Raw genomic sequence first — 9,143 nt, forward strand, 5'->3', positions numbered from 1 at the left:
AAATATTTTAATGACTTAGGACTTTTCATGACAATGAGACATGTCTGCTCCTGGCGGCACCAATCTACTTCGAGAGGAAGATGGGCATCGAAGAGGATACTTATGGAGTTTGATAGCCATTTGGGCAAGGAACTGCTCTTGCCTGAACTGATGCATAAACTGGACACAAAGAACCCACAGAGAGAGGACTGCTGAACTTGCCTAAAGGTGAGATGATCTTTCGGGGTTCCTGATTTATGAAAGAGTCTATGAGACATTCTGCAGGACACAGAAGAAAGTGACTGAACTGTCTTTGGAATTTCCTGCTTGATGAAAATGTCTGCTGGACACTATGGGCCTGTAGGCTGAAGATGGATGCCCTAATGGTACAAAAGAACTTTGGGTGATTGTCCAGGCAGCAAGATGTCTCTGTCATTTCTAGAGTTTTGGATTTCTTGTTTGCTTAGGTAATATTATATCAAATTCTCCTTCTGGAGTCTTTGATGGAGTTGAAGAATGGATAGCTATAGTTTTCCATTATTATGATAAAGATAAAATAGATATAAATATTGTAACTGTGATTCTTGCTTAATAACTGATTTTGCTATATGTAATTTTACTATGTTAAAGTTAAAGCCTTTCTTTTTTGTTTAAACGGAAAAGGGGGAAATGATGGAGGAGGGTCATCTTTCTATCTGTTGTTTCATTGGTTAAGTAATAAAGAAACTGCTTGGCCTCTGATAGGGTAGAATTTAGATAGGTGGAGTAAACAGAACAGAATGCTGAGAAAAAGAAGCTGAGTCAGTGAGTCGCCATGATTCTCCCACTCCAGACAGATGCAGGTTGAGATCTTCCCTGGTAAGCCACCTCATGGGCTACACAGATTATTAGAAATGGGTTAGATTAATATGTAAGAGCTAGCCAATAAGAGGCTAGAACTAATGGGCCAAGCAGTATTTAAAAGAATACAGTTTTTATGTAATTATTTCGAGGCATAAGCTAGCCATGTGGGCGGCCGCGGTGCTGGGGACGCAGCCCCACCGCTCCTATTACCACAAAAACTGGTAAGAATACATTGCAGTGACCCAGAAGACTCCTGGAACAGCTTCTATAGACATAGCAAAGAAATGGATAGCCAGGTGGTACTATGCTCCAGGAGCAAAACAGCACTTTAGAAGGATACTTCCTATAGCCATGTGACTTCACTCCTTGACAAAAGACAGCTGCATGTTCCCCAAAGTGTCCAGCTTATTAAAGTCAAAGGCAATGCCCAGACTGTCACAAACAGAGAGATAGTAAGGGGTATCATGACAAAATACAATTGGGATCCTGAGTCAGATCCTAAAACCCAAATGGACTAGAGATGAAAATGTCCTCCAAACCCAGTAAATTGGAAATAAAGACTGCAATAAAATTAATAAAAAGATTGACACTAAGCACAGCCCATTTTCTCTTTCTTTTTACCAACACTAAAGTGTACTGAAAAGGGCACACAAATGTAAAAACAAAGAACAAAATCTTGGCTCATCTCAACTCAATGAGAAAGAGGACTAGAACTGATTCTGTGCACATAAATGATTAGGTTAAGTGAAGGTAAAGGTGAAAGTTTTCATCAATGACAAATTTTCTTCTGTCCCATAGTGCCATCAGGCACGAGGTGCCTGTCTTCACGGCCCCTGTGGCAGCTAGTGCTTCCCACCAGCTCTCATGTTTGTGCCCTGCTGGGCTTTGCTTATTGTGGGTCACAGTGGTTCATGATTCTACCCTTCCTTTGAATCTTGATGAAGCTTTCTGATTGGAAGGACGATGCCCATCTATGGTCTGGTTGCTTTATAAGTTGATCTCTAACACATGCAGTTCCCATTGTTCTTTTCTAAAGGAAGTTACTCAAAGTAGAACTTAAGTTTTAAATTTTTTTTCACAATCCCACCTATATAGGCTTAAGATTTGTATCTATGATCTTACTATTACTTTTAGATATAAGATCCAACAATAATAAAATAACTAATTTGTACTATACAATTTTTTAGTTACCTAACATACCATAACTAGTCATACTTCAGACAATATATTATTTAATAGAGCAAAGTATGTGTTGATATAAATGAAAGAAAGGCTGGTGAGATAGCTCAGTCTCATGGACTTAGATGGGGAAAGGAGAGAGCCAGTACCCTAGACTCATAATTAGTGTAAGAACATACACACACACACACACACACACACACACACACACATGAACATGCACCAACATACATACACATGAACATGCATGCACACATATACACATATAAACATACAAGCACACATACATACACATGCACACACATTAACATACGTGCATACATACATTACATACATGCATGAATGTGCATACACGCAAACATGCATTGCAACACATACACATGAACATGTATGCACACATACATATGCCCACACATGCATACACATGCATGAACCTGCATGCACACATACATACACATGCATGCATGCATGGACATGCATGTATGCATGCATACACATGCACACACGTGAACATGAATGCACGCACAGATGCATACAGATGCCTGTGCACACACATGCCTGCCACACATGTGCATGCACACATGCATACTCATACATGTTCACATACATGCAAACACACACATAAACATGCACAAACATACACTCACATATAAAGTAAGAAAATGTAAATTTTAAAAACTGAGAGAGGTAAAACTTAGTGTAGTGGCAAATATCTGTGGTCCCAGCACTAGGGAGACAGAGGCAGGAGGATAACTTCAAGTTTTAAGTCGGTGAGGAATACACAATGTGTTTTAAACCAGCCACGACTGTACATGGAGCTGCTGTCTCAAAAAAAGAAAAGAAAATCATGGTAACTTAAGCCCACATAGTATTCTGATTACACCAGGGTCTTTCAGTTTCTCCGGAAAAGGAGAACAAATAGAAGAGCCTTCCAATTTAATGCACTATTATTACATGTATAGCAATGGTATATGGTTTAATGTGGCATGTTAAAATAGTTATCAATCGTTGTTGTTTCATGAGTAAAATGTATCACATTTTCTAAGTGTACTCAGACTGAACTGATGCAAGATTCCCACCCTGTGTATATCTCATTGTTCTTTCCTCTTTCTCTTGGCTGCTCTGTTTTCATTTTGTCTGTTTCCCTGCTAAATAGATAGAATTTTTTCTGAAAGAAAATATGGCCTGAGTTGATTAATCAAACTGAATTTCCAAATAACAACCTCTTAATAGGAAAAATAATAAATTGTGAACTATAGGGTAGTGTAATGTAGTTATGAACTGTAGAACATCATAAAATGCTCCACCAGAGTTAGGAGTAGAGAAACTACTAGTCTCATGTCCTCTTTTATCACTCATGTACATTGTCTGCATTCAGTCATTCTTCATCTTTTTAATAGTTGAATTTTTTCTTTGACAATTAACCACACATCTATAATGTATTTTGATGTTCTCACCTCTCCATCCTCTTTTACTTCCCTTCCATCCCTGTCAATACTCCTCTGTACATTTCCTTTTCAATGTTCGTTTGTGTCTTTTTCCTTGTTTTGGGCCCACTTAGTATAGCCTGGGTCCTCTGTGCAATGATAGAATCTGTTGGAGTCACCAGTGGGTACATGTCTGAAGATACTGACTTCTCACGTCCCGGAATCCATCGATAAGTCCACAGTTCAGAAAGGAGGGGCTGGGCCCTATGACCCCTCTCAAACCTGTGACAGGCAGTTGTCAAGTCCAGCGAGACAAGATCATGCTACATAACTCTGACTGTCCTGGTGATCACTGTCGATAAAATGGCCTCAATTTCACAGCAATCATTTTGGCCCCAATAGCACTGGTGTCACAGGTGTAAGCCACCACAGCTAGAGAGATATTTTCCTTTAAAGGCCCCTTAAATTTTCTGGAAGCCAGATCTGTATGCATAGTGTTTACCCAAACTAAAACTCAAGCATGGAGGCTTGTCCACTACCAACTGTGTGGTAAGTTCAGTTCCCTGCATCTGAGTTAGACCTCAGTTATGGCAACTTTATTTCTAGGTCATGACATAACAGAACCTGCTTTCCAGAGATGATGGCTCTCTGTCTAGCCAGGAACATCAGCAGTCCCCATCATATGGCCACTTGCGCTGAATCATGGTTCCAAATAGCCCAGGAGACAAATACTTCCAGGAAATTGGTAGTAAGGCTCTTTTTGCTAACAATACATGTGACAATTCCAGACACATGCAGACAGAGCTTAAAAAGATAATAGTAAATGTTATCCATACTTGTAAGCACACAGAAATGTCTCCAAAAAGAGATTTTCATTTTAAGAAAATGATATATTCTATGTCCTTTTGGCAGTGAGGGAGGGGCACCAGGGAATGGTCTGGAGCAGCTTTCGGAAATCTCTTGTGTCCTTCGGCCATGTGGGTTACAGGGTCGACTGGAAGGTCATCATGCTTAGCAGCAGGGGCTGTTACCCACCAAACTACTTCACCAGCTCTCACAGGGGAGGCTTCTAAGTTCACATCTCTGTGATAAAAAGGTGTGATCGTATCAGCATCTTTCTAAAACAAAAATGCACATACACTGTTTCAAAGAATAACCATCCTTTAAAGCATCCAATTTATGTTCTATGGCATCTGAAAAGTATTGGTACCTTTCATTACTATATCTATCTGAAAAATAGTAAGCCTGCAAAAGCATATGCTCTTTTATTCTAGCCATTAATCGTAATGGTGATTTTTTTAAGTATAAAATGGTCCAAAGTAAATTGATTAGAAGTGTGACCTAGCACAGCTTTTCCTGTTAAAGTGGTTCATAGTTTACAGTTTATAGTTGCTCTTTCAGGAAGCTCGGGAACCTTTCATACTGATCTTATTCACTAGCACCCTTAGTTTGAAGCTATAAACTATCCAGATAGCCTGAGAGAAAATCTGGATTCTTTTCGGGTTTTCTTTTTGTTGCCAATTCTTTGATAACAGACATTCACTCTTTGTGATTCGGGAATGGCTTGTTTGCGACAACAGTTTGCTTCAGATTTACTTTCTACCAACAAGAGGTAAAGGGCTCTGAAATAATTGTCAATAATTGCTGTGAGCCTGTGTAACATGGTACCTTTGGTGTAACACCTGAAACTTCCCTTGCTTATAGAACGCTCGTCCTTGAAAGTGATGCCTTCTGGATCACCTGTCTCTATGTGCCGCCACTGAAAACAAAAAGGCAGATTCTTCACTCAAAGGGGTCTTTTCTTCTCTTGAGTCTCTCAGAACAAACGCCTGACCCACTGTGTAAATACTCACTGTACATCCTTTAAAATGTACATTGAGTTGTGTACAACTAGCGCTCTGAGCGGGACGTTTCCCTGTATCAAATCCGGTAGAGATCTCTGAGAAGAGTAACTTAGTCCGCCCAGCATCGCCATTTTCCAGGATGCCTGCCAAGTAAGTACTTAGGAGGATGGCCTCTGGGCAGGAGGAGCGCTTTATCCTCTATCTGGGACCAGACACAATCAGGAGCCTTGCAGGAGTACAGGTTCTGCTAACTGATAGCCCTTCCCCATTTCTGATAGCAGAGATAGCTGCTGTTTCCAAAGAGTTAATATTTAACTCACGCCAAGAAACACATATGTAGGCTGCTTCCTTGAATTTAAATTGTCATGTTTTGGTTATTTTTAGGTTCTTGTTCTCAAAAAAAAAGATGTGAATTCTATAATAGATTTGCTAATTAGAGAAGAAGAAGCAGGTTTTCAGCAATTACTGAATCTAATGATCAACCTCTTTAATGCGCTTTATCTGGCTTCCCTTATTTGCGTTTTGTGTTGTTTTGGTTGGTTGTTTTGTGGTTTTTGTTTGTTTGTTTTTCATTTTGTGTGTGGTTGTTTTTTGTTTTCAAGACAGGAGCTCATACAGCCCAGGCTACACTGGAACTTCACTGTTTGTGTTTCCCAAGGAATGGTGTCACATAACACACTGGCTCTGATATCTTACAGTTACAAGACACTGGACAAGTCTGTTTCTCAGAGTTTGTTAGTCTTCTCTGGTAAAGATGCTATGGAAATAGCCTGGAGTAACCGCAGCTATTGAAGAAAGGTCTCTTCCGGGGATGGAAAACGGGAAGCTGAGTTCTGACAGATTAGAACAAGGGATTAGGGCTAGAGAGATGGCTCAGTCTTAAGAGCACCTTCTGCTTTTACAGAGGACCTGAGATCGATACCCAGCATCGATGTGATAGCTAACTACTGTCCCTATATCCAGCCATCCAAGGACACACTCCCCTGTCTGCCTTGGAATTCTCTTGTCTTGGGAAGGTTTCTAGAGGTCACATTCTGTTAAACCCTTGCCTTTCAGAATCTTACTATAGAGAATGAAAAAGTGATTAAAAGAAAACGTACCCTGTCCATAGGACATCCAGAAGAGTCAACTGGGGAGACACAGAGACTAACAAAGATGTTAGGTTTCCGGGGTGCTTTTAAACTCTGTTAGAACCTATCGTTTATATTCCCTTAGCTTCTACCTATAGCAAGGACCACTGACTCAGTTTGCTCTCTTTATAGGCCATAACTCCAGTTCCAGAGCATCCAATGCCCTCTTCTGAGCTCCTTGAGCACCAGGAACACATATGGTACACATAGATAAATGCAGGGAGACATTCATACACATAAAATAAAGTAAATAAATATCTTAGATATAAATGTGCAATTTAAAAGACAGAAGAAAATACTTAGATGATAGAAAACATAGAAAGCACAGACAGTTCGGTATTTTGATAGATTAACAGATTTTACTCATTAGGGCTCTCCAGGGAGCAGAAGCAATAGAGCAAATGTATATTGGTAGCAACAGTATTGGGTCAGTGTTTGCAACACAGTTGTCCCTCAACTACAGGCTGAGAGCCCAGTAGTTACCTAGTCAATGAGACTGGATACCTCAGCAGTCCTTATCTGGTGCCAAAACTCTGAAAGATTCCTAGAGAACTGCTAGTCCCCAGTCTCCATTGGGAGCCAGGAAAAGCTGGTTCTGATATTAGTTAGGGAAGCAGCAGCAACAGCAAGGTAAATTAATTCAGCAGTAACAGGGAAGGCCACACAAGCACGAGGTGAAATAATCTTTCTTCTGTATAATTTTTTTTTTATCTGGGCTGCTACCAGAAAGTGCTACCCACATTTGGGGTGTGTATTCCTACCACAATTAAGGCAATCAAGAGAATCCACCATAGGCCAACCTGATATACACAGTTCCTCAGTTGATGCTCCCTGCTTGTCATATGTGGCAGGCTGACATTCAAAACCAACCACTATACACATGTCATGTGAATTTTTTCTGGGAAATGCAAATAATAAATGTCTATACAGCCCAGATGGGGCATGAATAACAGGCCAAACAGTCAATCCAAATCCAATTTGGTGACCCAATGGCTTTATTTGGTTTACTAACAGAGCATAAGTGAGGTGTAACTTGCAGGGGTGTGGGTGACTCCGAAGCAAACACCTTATTGAAAAGTCTTACTCTAGCAATGATGGCAACTTCCCTACGGCTGCAGAGAGTCCTCTCAGTCAACCATCCACAGGCTGTATACCTGAAACCCCATGTGTCTTGTGCAGAATTACATCCAGGTTGGCAGGCAGGTTAGGAAGGAGTGTCTGGAAGCTCAGAGAGGGCAATGAAGTTCTGCTCACTTCCTATAAGAAGCCAAACGCCCATTATTGAGGGTCTCCGCAAGTAGCTACAGGTGCTCTAATGAAGATAGTCATGGCTGATATTCTTGAGGACAGTGTTGTAGAGAGTAGAAACTTAGGGAGCATATGTGGAGAATAAAAGGAGTCTAAGGGCTCTGTGGACATGAAGAACAGGAGATGGTAATACAGGAAAGAAAGATGTTTGTTTTCTCTTATGTAGAATCTAAATTTCGAAACAGATGAATATGCTAGAGACAAAAGCAGAAGGACACAAAGGTAAGGGAAGAAGAAGGATGGAAGTGATGGGAGAAGAATGGATATGAGCAAATGGTGGCATGCATGGAATACTATAGTTAAGCCCATTATTTGGTACTTCACTAACTAAAACAACTAACTAAAAACAGAAAGTTGACAAGGGAGCAACCTATGAGGGAACAGGCCCAAGTCAGAACCCTCTGCAGGACCAGCACATGTCAGGGACCTCCAAGGGAGCAAGCCCAATCCAGGGACATCTGCAGAAACAGGCCTGAGCCAGCAACCTCCACAGGACCAAGCCTGAGCCAGCAACCTCTGCCAGAGAAGTCCTGAGGCAGCCACCTTCACAGGAGTAGCTACAAGAGAGAGGCCACTGAGGGAGCAGGCCCAAGTCAGAGACCTCTGCAGGACCAGGCCCAAGAAAAGAACCTCTGTAGGAGCAGGCCCAAGCCAGGGACATCTATGGGAACAGGCATGAGCCAGCCACCTCTGCCAGACTAGGCCTGAGCCAGTGACCTCCAATGGAGCAGGCCCAAGGCAGTGACATTCACAGGATCAGGCCCAAAGCAGCAACCTCACCAGGAGTAGCTACAGGCGATTGCAGAACTAAATCAAGATACATCCACAGTCCTTCTAGTCTCATTGTTCTATGCCCGATCATGAGTAGTCCCACTGTAGACCCTGAGAAGTACTGACAAAAGAATATGCAATGTAGAGCTATAGTACAGAAAGATCTCCAAGGATAACTAATCCTGATGTGTTTCCTCAAATCAGATTCAGGGATGGCATCTTCTCTGACTGTGGAGCAGCGCTCATCCTTAGTATTCTCACGGTCACCTGTCTCTTCACAGCAATAAAAACCTTAACTAACACAGAAGCTGGCACCAGGGAGTAGAGTATTGCTGTATTACAAATGACCATGTGAAGGCGGAGGCAGCTTGTTCGTTTCCCAGCTGCCCAGACACAAAATAATCACACAGAAACTACATTAATTGTAATACTGTTTGGCCAATAGCTTAAGCATATTCCTAGCTAGCTCTTACATCTTAAATTAACCCATTTTTATTATTTTATATTTTACCACAAGGCTTGTGGTTTACCAGCAAGCTTCCGGGGTGTCTGTCTCCTTAGGCAGCTACCTTTCTTTGACTCTGCCTACTTTCTCTCTCTCTCTCTCTCTCTCTCTCTCTCTCTCTCTCTCTCTCTCTCTCTCTCTCTGTCTCTCTCCCTAT

This window comes from Alexandromys fortis, unplaced genomic scaffold (assembly GCF_014885135.2).
Source record: "Alexandromys fortis isolate MF-2015 unplaced genomic scaffold, M_Fortis_MF-2015_v1.1 scaffold_117, whole genome shotgun sequence".
In the NCBI taxonomy this organism is placed as follows: Eukaryota; Metazoa; Chordata; class Mammalia; order Rodentia; family Cricetidae; genus Alexandromys; species Alexandromys fortis.